The 17365-nt window shown below is 40.6% G+C and overlaps 1 protein-coding gene and 1 pseudogene across 3 annotated transcripts in view; both read left to right on the top strand.

The window, feature by feature from the left end:
- The window catches only part of SNTG2 (syntrophin gamma 2), a 420613-nt gene that overhangs the window by 26624 nt on the left and 376624 nt on the right, over positions 1-17365 (top strand). The window lies entirely within an intron of this gene.
- On the top strand, positions 11156-11272 carry LOC133384656 (5S ribosomal RNA; annotated as a pseudogene).

Below are 17365 nucleotides of genomic sequence, written 5' to 3'. Positions count from 1 at the left end.
TATCTGTGATCACTGCAACTGTTGCTTTTTAAATGTACATTTAAATGTTGTGTACCGTAGCAGATGGTGGAATAGGGTAGTGGCGCTCACCTGACCTCTGGTCCCCCACATTCTGCTTCATACCAGGATGGATAAGGTAGAGGCAAGCTCAGTGCAATGCAAATGCACCTGTGTGAGTGCCCAATTGGCTCTGCTGGTGTATTCCCACTGCACTGACCTTGCTGGCGCCTCCCCCTCTCCATCCCAGTATGCAGCAGCACCATGGGTGCAGTGTCACACCCTATCCCACCATCTCCTACTGGTTATGTATCTCATTTTTATTGTTGTATTTTAGTATATTTTTATTGCACTGTTATTTTAAATTGTTGCAAGCTGCCCTGGGTGGTGCATGGGGTACTAGCAGGATAGGACAGATATTTTAAAATAAATAAGATATTTTATTTTATTTTAACAAAATTTATATATCACTTGATAACAAAACCTCTAAGCAGTGGTGGTACCAAAGGGGGGGGCAAGTGCCCTCCAAACAAGGAGCTTACCCCCCCACCTAGTATATTTTGCCCACTTAGAAATATACTTTGCCTGTTATGTTCCCCGCCCCAATTTTCTTGGCATCTGTGCCCCCCAAATTTTTTTCTGATGCTGTTGCTGCCTCTAAGCAGTTTATAAGAAATATTGACTGCTTGCTTATGAGGAAAATACTGCTTAATGCCCGCTTTATCCTAAATTAACATGTGACACAGATCCCAGCCTTCCGCCTGATTTGGACTGGTGTGTCAAGTCCAAGTTCCTCATTCTCTAGCATCTCTTTAGAAAAGGGATTTGGATTTTGCTTTTGTTTGGTTTTGATTCTGTTCACATCTTTTGAGGACATGAAATGAGTATTTGTACCTGTTTAAGTCTATAGGGTTGCCTTGTTAATCGTACATGCAAAGCCAGAATGTAGGCTGACATAATTTTACTGTTTTATTTCTCTCTCTCTTTTATACATTAATACAGAAATGTATGTTTAAGTACTTGAGACTGGTGTGATCCTGCAAGCTCAAAGCCACCACATGTGCCTAAATGCTTAATTATATTTCTGATCCCGAACACATGTGTAAAATGATATTAGAAGGGTGTTTCCACAGAGATGTGGTCGTGGGTGTCCAAGATCTATACTGGAATACAATGCTTAATACGAGTATAGCACTTTAAAGTGTTCAGAGTGCTTCACATGCATAACCTAATTTTAATCTTGACTCAGTATAATTATCCCCCACATTGCCAATTTGGGGTGGGAACTGAGGTTTTGAAAGAGAGTGCCTTGCTTAAGGCCCTCTGCGAAGTTCATGAAATAGGTGACCTGGTTGGAGGATTTCCTTCATTCATAGTTCAGTTTCTTAGCCACTATACTGTGCCAACTCTACACTAGAAATATTTCTTCCTAAAATAGTTTTCTAAATAAGGGCTCTGGCTTTGAGAAAGTAGTAGTTCCTAGGAGTCTGGCAAGAGCAAATAAAACTCTGTGGTCAAGCCCAGGCAAGTAGTTCTAAGTCAGAATATGCAAGACTTTGTTGAAAAGGAGGTATCCAGATCTTTCTCAGTTGAATAGTTTTATGACAACCACCACATACTGCATTAGATGAACTGAGCTCTCACCCATGAAAGCTGTTGCTACCAATACATTTGCTAGTCTTTAAGGTGCTGTAGCCCTCTTTATTTTCAGTGCTTTCAAATATCAAGCCCTCACAAATTCAAAATGTTCCCATGTGCACATGCAGCACAATGATCCTATCATGACTGCTCACATTTTGAGTTCCATATTGGAAAAAGAATTCATTATTTCGGACTGGTGTATTAAGTCTGTGAAAAAGACAAATAATTGGGTGTTACAACAAATTAAACCAGAACTATCATTAGAAGCTAAAATGATGAAACTGAGGTTATCATACTTTGGACATACCATGAGAAGGCATGTTTCACTGGAAAAGACAATAATGCTGGGAAAAACAGAAGGGAGTAGAAAAAGAGGAAGACCAAACAAGAGATGGATTGATTCCATAAAGGAAGCCACAGACCTGTACTTACAAGATCTGAACAGGGTACTGATGGTATTGGAGGTCGCTGATTGATAGGGTTGCCATAAGTTGTAATCGACTTGAAGGGACATAATAACATAAAATATTAGGTCTAGGAAGATTACTTTATTCCTAAAGCCATATGGTTTGTGATAAAGAAATTTTTGGGGAAAATGAGTGTATAGTAATTGTTAATTTATCATTTATTTTGACAATTTATATACTGTTTAATTAAAATGATCTCTAAGGAGAGTACAAATAACTCAATAAAAACCAGTTAAAACTAGAAAACCAGAATTCAGTTAAAATGCCTATTTTAATAATCTATTTGGAGTAGTTCATAATATGAATTAGCTAGATCAGTTTATTGATGTTCTTAATAATCCTATTGAGGATGGAGTCACTATAACTAAAACATTCATCATGTAGTTAAGCATAACAATAGTGCCTGTCTATCTGTAGTACTTTCCCACTTAATTTTATGAAATGTGCTGCAGCCTATACTATTGTGTATCATAAGTTGTCTTTTGATTTCTATTATTGCTGACCTTTTATTGTTTGTTTATTTTTAAAGTTTTGTTATTTATTTTTATATTAGGACTCCAATGAAGACCTTTTTGTTGGATGTTTTTGTCTTACCTTGAAATGCATTGTATAGAATTTGGCCTACTAAGCTTTTATTATTGGGGTGTTAATACATATGATGATTATATTTGTAATAAGTTTTGTATCTTTCCCCTTAAATTTGTTTTTGACTGTATAAGCTTCCGCTACAGATTATTTTTGCCCTAGTTGTTTGAATATGCAGGTAAAGGGGCCAAGAAGAGGAGCAGGCTTGATTCTTCCATTAATGTGATAAAATCTGGGATGCAAATAAGCAGGGACTAAAGCTGTCCTTAACCCTCTCCCCACACAATAGGGTCACCAAGGCCAAGAAGCAAACTTAGCCTCCATCGTGATGTATGATGGGTGTTACAAGTACACCTCTTTACATTTCCCCCTCGTTGAATTTGCTGCCATTTACCACATCAGTGAGAGTACGAACAGCAGTTGGAGCATCTGAGTACTAGAGGAAGGCTTCCACACATCTTTGCTCCCCTAGTGCTCTTAAATCTGTCAAAGAGCCAGAAGGTGTGAGAGACAACATTGGCCCAAATAAAGAAGACCTATTCAGTGAGGCACTAACATGTAGCTGCTCTGGCAGGCATTACTGGGCTGGGATCATTTAATTTGAGACCTGCTGGGGCCCAGAGAATCATAATCAGAGTGGCACTTGGAACTAGGGATGGAGTTCACTTGTCAGTGCGAGTTCGTATCTTAGTTTGCTGAATTGACAGGCTGCTATGTTTTGTGTTCATTCAATTCTACACTGGTGTAACTTATAAGAGGGTAGATGGGTTGTGCTGCCTGCTCTGTTTGGAATGAGGCCAATCTACATGGGGTGGGCCCTTATATAGATCTCTCTCCCTACCCCAGATCATGCTCTGAAATTTTGTCGTATCCAGACAGCATGGGTCTCACAAGTTTTCCAGTTTCACTTTATCTTGTCATGACTAGGAGATTGCCAGTCACCATGACAGCTCTTCTTGGCTGGCCGTAGTACCTGAAAAGGTTTCCCAATTGATGCAGCCAGACTGGATGGAGGTGGGGATGGGAGATGAATATTCCAGATAAATAATAATTGAAAAGCAAATTGCTGTACTTTCTGAATTGAGGGCAAAATATGTCCTACATTCCTGTGGTCTTTCCTGCACTGTCTTGGATCTCATTAAGGATGCATTGGGTCTGTTTTAAAGCACTGCAATGCTCCACTAATAACTTTGAGAAAAAGTTTAACGGAAATAGGTGGTTCAAGAATTATCTATATAGTATCTCTACCCTCTCAGAGTGAGTAAACGAACAGCCAAATAATTTCTTGAAATTCTGTTAGTTCATGAAGAGCTACTTTTCACTGTACTTTGTCTTCTGCAATCTAATTTTTAGTAATTAAGTTATTGAACGCCTATAATAGATGTCACAAAGTGAAGTAATAGATGTAGTCAGAACCATTTCATGCTTTTCAGATAAGATTATATTATACTTAGACTGGGTCAAGATTGACTTCATGACTTCACCAGTTTAATTATGTCTAATGTCTAAAATGGAATAGAATTGCTTGGCTAAATTGTCATTTCTTAATAATATCATGGGATGTTTTATTTTGCCAGTCATCGAACAGAACGTCTTTACTTTATCAGATATGGCCTGACAGGTTTACTTTCTAAGAGATACAGAAGGTTTAAATGACCTTGCACTTGTGAAAAGTGATTTAATTTCCTTAGTTTTAAAAATGACCTGTCACTTATTTTTTATTTTTATTGTATATTATGCAGTACCCCTTGCTGTTTATAATGAATATTCACTAATAGGCAAAAACCCTTGCGGTTTAAGAATGTACCTATAGCCCACAGCTATTTCTATCAAACTTTAAAAAGCAGGGAAATTGGGCAGCTATAGTGAATGCACCAGGGGACCAGGAGACCTGAACTCCTCTCTGAGATATTGTACTGCCCTACAAATTTGTCAAAATGCAAACACCATTTCGGTTGGTCTTTCACAGCCCAATCCACTTCCTGTGTAGCTTGGAAGAATTTGGTGACATGTGCCTCTGAGCATATGGTGAGTGGTGGCAACACCTGCCATCTCCAATGATAATTATATTTTTGTATGTTTGTTGGTGTTCTTCTTACTTTGCTTCTTTCCTGTGTTACTAATGTTTCTACAGAGAATCTAACCTAGAAAAGTTTATTTCCCTCATTATTCGTCCTAGAAATCTGTGTCAAATTTATTTTTATTAATTTCAAAGCCTTTTTATTGGTCAGTGTCATATGATGGTGAAGACAGCATTTTTTGTGTTTCAAATTGGAGGTTATGTTCTATTTCTATTTTGAGTGCATTAACAGTGGAATCTGAAACTGCAGTTTGATGTAAAATCAGACTGATTTCAATATGTTGCTACTTCAGCAATGACTCTAGCTGCTGGAAAAAAGAGGATGCATGTTTTCAGCCTGCTATGTTTAAACCACTTCATTTAAGGCAAGGTGGGCACTGTCAATTAAAAACATAGAGCACACCTAGCATTTTGCTAGAATATATTTCACCCCCCACTGTTTTATCTTGTGCAAATTGAGACACTCCTGAGGTCCACTGGAGACTATTCTGCAGAAGTCAGTGCCATTGTTATGTTTGGAGTTTTTTTAGTGTAAATTTTGCAAAGTGTTGCTGTACTTCACATATTCACAGAAGTAGAAAAAAAATGATTTCCTATAGGAAACTTCACTAAAATTGCAAAGGATATCAGACATATTCAAAGTGACCGTCTGAACTATATCAACTGTCTTAATAATGTTGCTTCCTCCCTGCTAAAACAAGAACAGCACAGCACATGTCTTCTTTCTATTCTTTGGGCTGATTGCAGGTGTTGCCACCACTCACCATATGCTCAGAGGCACATGTCACCAAATTCTTCCAAGCTACACAGCAAGTGGATTGGACTATGTAAGACCAACCCAAATGGTGTTTGCATTTTGACAAATTCGTAGGGCAGTACAATATCTCAGAGACGACGTCAGGTCTCCTGCTCCCCTGCCCAATTTCCCTGCTTTTTAAAGTTTGATAGAAATAGCTGTGGGCTATAGGTACGTTCTTAAACCACAAGGTTTTTTGTCTATTAGTGAATTTCTCTGCTTTTTTATCCGGGAGGTAAGAAATGGGATCCTGTCCAAGTATGCTGAGAATGAATTCATCATTTTAATGCTTATTGAGTTCAATGGGATTTACTCCCCTGCAATCATGCTTAGGATAGGTGAAACTGACCACAGGGGATGGGGAGGGGAGGAGGAGGAAGGAGGGGAGGAGGGGGAAGGGAGCAGGAAGGAGGGGGAAGGGAGAAGGGCAGGTTTGATAATTTGCATGTTTATTGAATTCAGTGCGATTTACTCCTGTGCAATCATGCTTAGGATAGGTAAAACTAACCAGCGGGGAGGGAGGGCTGGAGTGGGCAGGGGAGGAGGAAGAAGGAAGAGGGGAGGGGAGGAGGAAGGGAGAGGAGAGGGGAAGGAGAGGAAAAGCAGGTCTGATCATTTGCATGCTTATTGAGTTCAATGGGATTTCCTCCTATGCAATCTTGGTTAGGATAAGAAAAACTGACCATGGGGGGGGAGGAGTGGGAGTGGGAAAGGGAAGGAGCGTATTGGAGGGGGGCAAAGGAAGGGGGAGGGGAGGGCAGGTTTGATTATTTGAATGCTTATAGAGTTCAATGGTAATTACTGCCGTGCAATCATGCTTAAGATAGGTAAAACTGACCATGGGGAAGAGGAAGAGGAGGGGGAAGGGGAAGGAGGGGATTGGAAGGGGATGGCGATGGGGAGGGAGGCGCAAAGGAAGGGGGAGGGAAGGGGCAAGAGGGAGGGGATAGGAGGGAGGAGAAGGGAGAGAGGGTTTGATCATTTGCATACTTTGAGTTCAATGGGATTTATTTCTGTGCAATCATGTTTGAAAATGGAAATGGACTGCCTTCAAGTCGATCCCCACCTATGGCGACCCTTTGAATAGGGTTTTCATGGTAAACAGTATTCAGAGGTGGTTTCACCATTGCCTTCCTCTCAGGCTGAGAGGCAGTGACTGGCCCAAGGTGAGTGAGCTGCATGGCTGTGTGGGAATTCAAACCCTGGTCTCCCAGGTCCTAGCCCAATGCTGACCCAGGGAAGGGGCAGGGAGGGGAGGGGGAGGAGATTGGGTGGGTGAGCACTGGGCAGAAGAAAAGACCCTTTCCTTTCCAAAAGGAAAACATTGTGAACGGTATCATTCTTTTTCAGGCTTTCCCCCCACCTTTTTATTCTACAGCAGGCACATGTAGCCTCCCACCCAAATTTAAACCAAAGCTTTCCCTGGCCACATCCACACCAGACTGTTATTTCACTTTAGGCAGTCATGGCTTCTCTCAAAGTATCCTGGGAATTGTAGTTAGTGAAGGGTGCTGAGAGTTGCTAGGAGACATCCTGTTCCCCTCACAGAGCTTCAGAGTGGCTGACTGTTAAACCTGTCTGGCCGCTGGAGCTCTCTCAGTGGAACAGGAGTCTCCTCTCAGCACCCTTCACAACCTACACTTCCCAGGATTCTTTGGAGGAAGCCATGACTGTCTCACGTGAAATCAAAGTCTGGTGTGGGTGTGGCCCCCTGATTAGGCAAGCCCAGCAGCTGGGAGTCTGGCTTTTAGAATTCTGACAGTTGGTTCTTACTGAGCATGCCCCGCGTTATCATAGGCTGCCAGCCAAAATGTATTAAATAAATTAAAAATCAGCCAGACATTTTTTTAACTTTTAAACTGCAGAAGATGAAGGTCATAGTATGGGACAAGGTCAGTATTAGGATGACAGGTACTCTGTTGAAATTCATTAAAAATCAGCCATATTCACAGATTATGAGAATTCTCAGAGAAAAAAGTCCAAAAGGGCTCTAAGTTTTTCTCTCTCTCTTTTTAGACTTTGAACTCTGTATTCTCTCTGACTGTTTTGTGTATCGCCATGAAAATTGAGAGGGTTGTTAAGCAAGCGTTTCTGAGTTCAGAACTATACGTTTTATAAGGTTTTGTTTTGAAATGAGCTTATGGGAAGCCTCAGAATGGCATGGGGGGTATTTTCAATTTAACACTGCGGAATGTGAAAAACCCAAGCTGGCTATAGTATACAGCCACTCTTGTGGCTGTATAATACTTCGGGTGTTCTTTTTGTTTGTTCTTCATTCAAAATTGCTAACACTGATGTCACCCCTCCACATTTTATTTTTAAAATAACTCTGTACTTTTTCATATTTCCTCTGTAACTCTTCTGATTAAGAGGTCAGAATATTTCTTAATTTTAACCCTCCTAAAACATTAATGTTACTATGTATTAGGGGGGAATCAGTGAGGGTGAGCATGCTAGCTCCACTTCCACCCCTTGTCACTGTTTTTGTTGCTTTTTAACTTGTGGAGGGTGAACTTGTGATATGAGGAGGTTCCTGTATTCATAGGCCCTCCCTGTGTGTTTTAGAACCCTGGTTTTCCAGGGTTCTAAAATGCGCAGGGAGCTTCTGTGCATGCAGTAGGGCTCCTGCTTCACACAGGGGTTGTAACAGAAATGGAGACAAGGGGAAGCAGAGCTAGCGCACTCATTCCTACTGACCCCCTCACCTAACAACACTTCTAGGTAATGCCTGAAGAAGGTTCCTCTGTGACATCCTGTTTCAAAATGTAGGGATTCTTATGAACAGGTTAGTACCACTTATGACCCTTTATGGGATGGCATCTTTTGAACAGTTTAAGTGGTTTTGCCAGCTCAGCTGAATGGCCAGGCTTACTGGTTTTAGTTGCAGAGATGCCTTGGGTGAGGAACACGCAAAAGTTCTGACTTCCTTGAGTCTCTTAGATCTTCAGCTATATTTCCTCTTGTCCTCAGCATAGAATGTCTGTTGTGTACAAGTTGGCAATAGTGGCACATGGGAGTGGGAGTGGAGTGTCAGTGGTGCTGTCTGAGATATGATGCTGCTGCCACCCACCAGGCCAGGTATGAGGTGAGACAGTGGTGAAGTCGGGGGAGTTCTGGGTTGGTGATGTCAGCAGTCTGTAGATCCACATACACCTGTGGGGTGCTGCAGTTGCCAACCCAAAGCTTTGCCGCTTTGCCCCACTGCTTCCCTGCCCTGGCAAATGCAGCACCACTGACACTGGTAGGGCCCCACTGCTTCTCTGCCCCCTCATGCTTTGCTGCTGCATGCTGGGGCAAATGTGTATCGATGCTGTTCCTAATCACTGACTATGCAGCCACTGAACATTGGCCATTGTGCATGTTCACTTGAAAATGTGGAGGATATGCATAGTGGCTTAGTGAGAAAATACTCATTCTGATGGGCATTATAGAAGATACATTTGTAATGCTGTAAGTATTATATAATCGCAAAATAACAAATCTTACACAGATTGCAATTTTACTCTCCGTAACTTTCTAGGCACCCAGGAAACTGGCTTACACTGAGACAGACTGATCTATGTGTCCCAATATTGTCTACAGTGACCGACGGCGGGTTTCTCAGAGGAATCTTTCCCAGTCCTACCTGAAAATACTAGCGATATAAGCTGGGACTATTTCTATGCATCGTATCTAGTCTACCACTGAGTCGCAACCCTTCCCCATGTCTAAAAATTGGAGGGGAGGTCCCTCTACTGGAATTCTTATCCACTTGCTTATACTTTTGATCTAAACGTGGACATACTAATTGACCACATTGGTAAGGGTTAACTTGAATTTAAATTGGATCATTCCAAATATAATATTACTGCTAATATTACTTTAGATACAAAAGGGAACAAGTGACAGGGTTGTACATGGTTTGAATATGCACATTTATTTATAAAGATAATTGTGATAGATCTAAAACCTATTACATATGATAAAATAAAATGCTTTAAATATTTTCACATTGTTTCATATTCTTAATACATAGCCTGACTTTGTCAGCCTAGTGTGTGAATACTCTATCAGACGTTATTTTTTGTCCAATTTGTTTAATGTTACTGAATTATTGCTAGTAAAGCTGACATTCATGAGCACTCATATTAATGCACTGTGCAAGAATGTTTTTTGCAATTTTATTTAAGATTTTTTCTTTGACTTTTTCAATCGGTAGATTAGTGAGCTAGTCTAAACCAGCACAGCAAATGCATTTAAAATGCTATCATAGGTGGAAGGCAATTCATAGTTTTGAATTTAAAACAGTTTGATTATGCTATCAGATTTTTTTTAAATATAAAGTATGCATCCCTTGGGAATACAGAAGAGTGAATGTACTTGTTGACAGTTTGAATCAAGTTCCTGCTGTGGCAGTAACCAGCTATGGCAAGTAGCCAATTCTTTCTTTCTTAAGCTGTTGCCTGAGGTTGCATTCATTTCTGTACCAGCCGGTGTTTCTTTCTCTAGATTAGATATAAAATGGTAGAAAAACAATCTTGATTTTGCTTACCTGTATAGGAAGCTGATGTAGAAGAATACTATGAAGCCATGTTCTGGCTCCAAGCTGGCTCATAAGAATTCAAAGTTTGCAATTATGGAATTGCTAAGCTAGTATAAGTCCAGGTGATTTTGATAATACTGTTTTTCTCTTTAGAAGATGCTTTTTCTGAAGTTGCTAGAGAGACTACTGCCTGACATTATTGTCAGTTATTACCCCTATTTTAGGCAGGATGTTAGATCTTTAATACAGTACTGTAAATGGAGTCATCGTCAACATGGCAGCTTGCTACCTAATTACACTTTTCCCCCAATGTTGGTTGAAGTTAATTACACCCTGCTGCATTTAGCATTCTTGTTTCCTGTAGTGTGATCATTAGATTAATGAGATTCATTGGTACTGATTCTCCTGTCACATTCTTTGAAACCAGATGAATTCTGAATAAGTGTCTCTTTCAACCTTCATTGGCTGTAAAGAAAACACTTCTGTTCATGGCCTTCTTATGTACACAAATTATACGATGAAGAGGGAAATCTCACTGGGTGACCTTGGGCCAGTCATTGTCTCTCAGTCTAACCTACCTCCTTCTTGTAAGGATAAAATAGGGAGGGGGGTAATAATGTATACCATCTCGAGCTCCTGGAAGGAAATGTGGGGTTTAAATGTAATACTAATTGCTCTGTTGTGATACCAGAATACATTTAAAACAGGACATAGAGAGTTTATGTAACAATGGAAAGATTATTAACTGATTGGAAAAAGTTACTGGAATACAGGTTTTTTTTTTTTCCTGTCAGCTCAACACTGTAAGGAGAAGGACTGCTACTGACTATAACATACATTGAACAGTTGTCAAAGGTAGCATCTTACGTCACTGAATAAGTTTAAAGCAGTGGTTCCCAAATTTTTGTTCCCCCTGGACCACTTGAAAATGGCTGATGGTCTTGGCAGACCACTTACTGATTTTTTTCTGCCTGTTGTAGCAATTGTAATGCACTGTGGTAGATGCTATATGATTTTTGTGTTTTTATTGCTTATTTTATTTCTTATATGGTATTTTACTGTATTATGCCTATGACCATATTACCCTGAACATGCCCGATCTCATCTGATCTTGGAAGCTAAGCAGGGTCAGGCTGGTTAGTACTTGATGGGAGATCACCTGGGAATACCAGGTGCCATAGACTTAGACTAGAGAAAGGCAGTGGTAAACCACCTCTGAATACCTCTTACCATGAAAACCCTATGAATATATCCAAAAAAGATTCATAGGGTTGCCATAAGTTGTAATCAACTTGACGGCATATAACAACTGTATTATAATTTGCATTCCATAGAGTTCAGATTGTAATAAAATGCAACATCAGAAATAAAAGAAGCAATAAAAGCCCAATTAAAAATCAATATGAATAGTTAATGTGGACATGCCATGGACCCACCTGAATGAAGATTGGTCCATGGACTTCAGTTTGGGAACCCCTGGTTTAAAGCACACAACATAAAATCCTTCATTGTATTATTTATTTCCATATTTAATCAAGTATATCTGGCATATTTAAATAAGGATATTTTCTTTTTCTGGAATAGGAGTTGTCCTTGGTCCTAGAGGTATGCTGAGTGACTAGGAACACCTATTTCCAGCTACAGCCCCTCTTGGACTCTGTGCTCTGGTAACTTCCAGAATGGATTATTGCAGTGCAATCTTCCTGGGACTATCCTTGAAGATGACTCAAAAACTTCAACTGGTCTGAAATGCAGCAGCCATATTATTGGCTGGGGTTCCATTTAGAACTTACACAACCCCTGTTTCACAACAGCAGCAATGGTTGTGAGTTCATTTACTGGTTCAATTCAAGGTGCTTACATAGTGTTTAAAGGCCCAAAAGACTTAGGACCCAAATATCTGGAGGATCATTTTCTTCCCTACAAACTTTCTCAAGAGAAGATGAGTAGAGGTGGCCCTCTTGGTAGTTCCACTGCCCTCCTTTTCCTTTTGTGCTTATTGAAGCCAATCAGAATGAAAGGTGAGTCAGTCACTGAGAAGAGTCTTCTCAGCAGCTAACGTATGCCTCCCCTTTAATGCTGATTGGCTTCTAGGATAAGTGAGAAGTGAGCTTCATGGCAAAGTATCTTGGTGTCCCAAATCCTAACCCCATGCTTATCTTCATTTCAGAATTCTTAAAATCAATATTTCTGGCAACATTTAGCCCCCAAAGAGAGAGAGATTGAGAAGTGGGGGGAAGCCTATGCACACACAACATTTTTGTTCTGGTTTCTATAATTCTATAATTGCAGAAGAGACCGTGAATCCTGGGGGCATGGCTGTGAGGAAGTGTGGTGTGAGTATCATGAAGGAACCTGGCACTTTTGAATTTGCCACTACATTACTGGTTATATTATAACTCTTTAATGAAGTACACTTGTCAGTAGCAGAATTCCTGACAATCTAAGACTAACTATAATAATCTTATCAGTACTTCATAATATGTATATCATGAGACAATAATAGATACATCTTACACAATACTGTGTTCCTGTTTAGTTCATGACAAAATTATAAATGTAGACCATAATTCCTTATAGTTCCATATCTTGTTTTTTTCTTTTACCAGCTTGTACTGTATATTGCTAACACTGAACATATTCATTAATTATACAAAGGTTTGGGGTATAAGTATTTCCATGGCTGCAAAAGCATTTGTCAAGGATTAGCGCCACAAACCCAAGAACCCGTCCTTGTTGAGGATTCAGCAGTTGCCAAATGTTCAGGGTCTAAAACCAACCTTGCAAGGTATTATACTATACCACTCCTTATGTCCAACCAGCCTGGGCCAGGAGATTCCCATATTCTCTAAGATTCCAAAGAAGCAAGAGCTAAAAGCCAGATTCTTTGCTTCTGGAACCTTAAGCTCACAAAATTACTTGTAGCAGGTAACCAAGAAGGGGGGAGGAACTGGATTGAGTACCACAGCTTTGCCCAAAGAAACACACCAGTTATAACTCAGGTAACTTTATTAAAAATAAATAAAAAATAATAGCATAAAAGGGGAATCCAGAAACCATTAAGAAATATAGTAAAAAAATCCAGTTGGGAATTATAAACCAGAATAAAACAATAAATCTACTTTGCCTAGCTTTAGATGCAAACACAAAGGGCATTTGATTTGTGGGCACCAAACCCAAGAATGGGGCTAACTTTATACTAAAAAACATAGCAACTAGGCCGAATCTTATTAACCAATCAGAAGGCTTCTAGATTAGAACTTTCCTGTACTTTAGTGGACTGCGTTCCCACTGCTGAACCAATTCTCCCAATTTAACAGGCCTCATGACTGACCTTGGAGCACATTAATAGGCAGGTATCTTTCTCATGAGATCATTTCCAATCACGGAAAAATAACTTCTCTCCAAAAAACAACTTTTACCCAGGGTTTGAATAGGGAAATCATTTACTGATGGGTGGGCAGGCTGCCACTTTTCCCTTAACCCAAATCTCAGGGCTTGTAAATTTTATTTATTTATTTATTTAATTTAATTTATATACTGCCCTAAGCCCGAAGGCTCTCTGGGCGGTGTACAAAAAGATAAAAACAAGCACAATATATAAATACAATAAATACAATAAATCAAGAAACAAAACAAACAAACAAACAACAAAAGAACCAAACAACGTCCGAAATACAGAAATGCTGTTAAAATACACTTTAAAATGCCTGGGAGTATAAAAAGGTTTTCACCTGGCACCGAAAAGATAGTAGCGTCGGCGCCAGGCGCACCTCATTGGGAAGACTGTTCCACGTGCAAGCCATTTGAATGAAAAAATGAACACCCAGTAACAATTCCTTTCAAAGTGCCCTGTGATACTTCATCGGCATCACAGAATTAACAAATTGAAGGCTGGGTCAACCACAAAAGGGAATGATTGCTGGTGTGAATGGGAAAGAGCGAAGTTGCTCATATCCAAATTCAAGTACGTGCAGGTGTGGACTACTCCAGTCTAATTTGAACGGGGAAAATGTGGATTAACAGCTAAGTAATGCTTCCACTGCCCGATTTGCAGATTGTTTGATAGTATTAAGATGCCTTTTCCAGGATAAATTGTCTTGAAACCATATCCCCAGATAGTTAAAATGACGGCATTGTTCTATAGGACGATTTCCCATAGACCATTTGTGCCGTTTGTATCTGTTTCCAAAAAACATAATTTTAGTTTTCTGGCAGTTAACTTGCAAATTACTTGGATTAACAGCTAGATAATGCTCAGATGTGACCAAGCCCTTTGTCTCCACAGTTGGCTTGGAACTGCACAAATCTGATGCTATTTTATTTTAGGAAGTATATTTACATTCTTTTCTTCCAAGGAACTCAGGGCAGCATACATAGGGTTCTTAAGTGGTCTTTCATCCAAATCCCGCTCCCCTCGCCTGCGCAAAGCCTGGGCGGGGGGAGCACAATTGTGACTAGGGGTGAAGCCGCAGCCGCCATATTGGAGGAGGGCAGCTTCGCACATAATGTGCACGCATGATGCGTTGTGTGAGGGGGCGGAGCGCCAGGGGCTTGTTTAAGCCCGCGCCGCCCTTCTCCTCTTTGGCTCGTGACGAAGGACGGAAGAGGAGCGGCGCGGCGAGGGAGGCGATCACATTGGGCCGCACATGGCCGGCGCCATTTTGGCAGCTGAGGCCTGCATCGGCAGCCCTGGTGCAGCTGCGGTCTGCATTGGCAGGCTTAGCTTGGCGGCAGGGCGAGCAGGAGGTCTGGCATTGTGAGAATGGAAGAGGCCAGCTGGAGGCCGCTTGCTTGCCTTAACGGCGGTAGTGCTTTTTTGGCAAGGCGCTGCAAGTAGTTGGTTCGGGGGAGGTGGCGCTTGGGCCTTGTAGGCTTTGGGCTCAATGGCCCCCCTTCAGTTTTAAGCACAGTCATCCCCTCCCTGCACGCAGGGTTGTTGGAAAGGGAGATATAAGGCAGGTGACGCTGGGCCTTGTAGGCTTTGGGCCCGGCACCCCCCATCTGGATTTACGGCACTCTCATCCCCCCCTGTACACTGGGTTGTTGGAAGGGGGGATATAAAGGAGGGGATTGGGGGATATAAGGGGTGATGGTGCTCCCCCCTCTTTTTGGATTTCCACCCCACCCCCCACAGACACTAAGTTCCTGAAGGGGTTGTAAGGAATGAGGTGCTTTTGGGGGTGCCCCCACATAGATCCCAGCGAGTAGTTGATTAACGGAGGTGGCAATTAGGCCTCTTGGGCTGCAGGCCTGGCACCCTCCCTTCTAGTTTAAGTTCCCTCTAAGCACTTTCCCCCCAGGGTTCTTGTTAAGGGGTGGGGATATGGGGGGGATTGATGACCCCTGCGGGTGGTCCAGCCTTACCCCCCATATATACATTGCTTGGTTCTTAATTCTGGTTTATATTAGATTTGGGGTACTTTATTATATTTATTACAGGGTGGCTGCATTGTGGGATGGCGAACCCTCGTTGGTGAGACTTACGATTTTGCTAGGCCCAAGTATATATTGGGTGCAACTTCTTGCTAGGCCTGGGCATATAGGGTTGCCATATTCCAGTTCCACAAATCCGGGCAGGTTAATTTGCATATTATGCAAATTGTTTGCATATTATTTGCATATTATGCAAATATTTGCATATTAATATTTGGATTGTCCAGTTGTTTTGTTTTTTTGCCTAGGAATTACCACCAGAAACTGGGGAAAGATGTGAGATATCTTTTTTTTTTAAGCAACATTTTCAGCCTTAAATGCCTAGTTTCCAACACTATGGAGTATTTATTGATTGATTAAGAGAATTTATATCCTGCCCTTTTGCTGTTAAAAACAGAGCTCAGCACAGCTTACAAATATAATAAAAACAATAAAAATACAATCAATATAAAAACAGAATAAAAACACAAAATAGCAACAAACATAAAGTAAGTCAGGGCAGCAGCACGGTTAACCATAACATATACAATATATTTCAGAGATGTGGTGAGTGGAGAAAAACAAGCCAAAATGTTAGGAAAACGAGTCTTTCACACCACATGCTCAGTTCTAAATACTGTTGCAGCAAGTTTTACAAGTTCCTCCAGTATTCCACTGGTGCAGGCACTCAGACATTCAAAGTATCTGTATGTTTCTTAGGTTTTATAAAAGCAGAGCTTTGCTTAACTCAAAATTTCTCAACCACATCTACACAGGTTCCACCTCCATACTCAAAATGAAACTGGGCCTGGAAGTGTGCAACAACCCCACACATACCTTGCTAATTAGATTACCAATGCCAGGATGTCTGTCTTATCGACTACTCTCCTGCTCCCCCCCCCCCCCACCGGGCATCATGAAAGACCCAGACCTGGGCTCAGAAAGAAAATAAATATCTGGTCCTCTTCAAAGTATTGATAAGCCTCTTGTTTTAATTGAAATAATAATTATAAATTCTTGTTTTTATCACTAATGGGAGTTAATTATCTTGCATATGCTGCTGTTGCTTCTATGGCTGTAACGGAGTGAGGTTAAAGATAAGTGAAATGCAAATAGGAAAAAAAAACACAGAAGGCAGTAACACTTTCCTAAATGTAATACCATACCAACCACAACAAGATTCCTATGAGTAAGGCAAAAAACTAAGCACCTCACAACCAGTCAGGATTCCTAACCAAAAACCAAAAATATGATAAATGAAGAAATATGTATATAAGCATGACTATCAAATATATTTATTATTTACACAAACTGTAAAGATATTTATAGTGCAATCCTAAGTTTATTTATTCAGAAGCAAGTCCCAGCGTATTCAGTGGGGCTTACTCAAACAGGGACAGAAATGCAACCTCAAGTGATAAGCAACTTCATTCACACAACCCAAAATTCCAAATCATGCCACTTTACGCTGTTTTGCAACTGTTTATACTTGTTTTATGGTCATTGGATTTTAAATGGCTTTATTTCTTGTTGTGAGCTGCCTTGGTTTCCAACCCTACCTCACGGGGTGTTGGAAAGACTCCATACACGCACACGCACACACAGCAGATGTATAAATACATACAGCCCATATAATAGTTTATTGTCAAACCAGTTGGTCATTGCAGAAAAATCAGTATTAGTTTAAAAAAAATCAGTATTACTTTCCTACAGAATAAAAACTAATACCTAAGTAAGCCCTGCCTACTTGCTTTAAAATTGGACTGGAGACAGAAAGAGTTAGAACACAAACACAATTCTTTTTTACATTCACTCCAAAGTCCCATTGATTTTCAGCACATTCATAACATGTCTACTCAAAG

This window comes from Rhineura floridana, chromosome 4 (assembly GCF_030035675.1).
Source record: "Rhineura floridana isolate rRhiFlo1 chromosome 4, rRhiFlo1.hap2, whole genome shotgun sequence".
Classification (NCBI taxonomy): Eukaryota; Metazoa; Chordata; class Lepidosauria; order Squamata; family Rhineuridae; genus Rhineura; species Rhineura floridana.
Note: the sequence above shows the minus strand (reverse complement) of the source record. Positions and strands in the feature narration are given on the sequence as shown.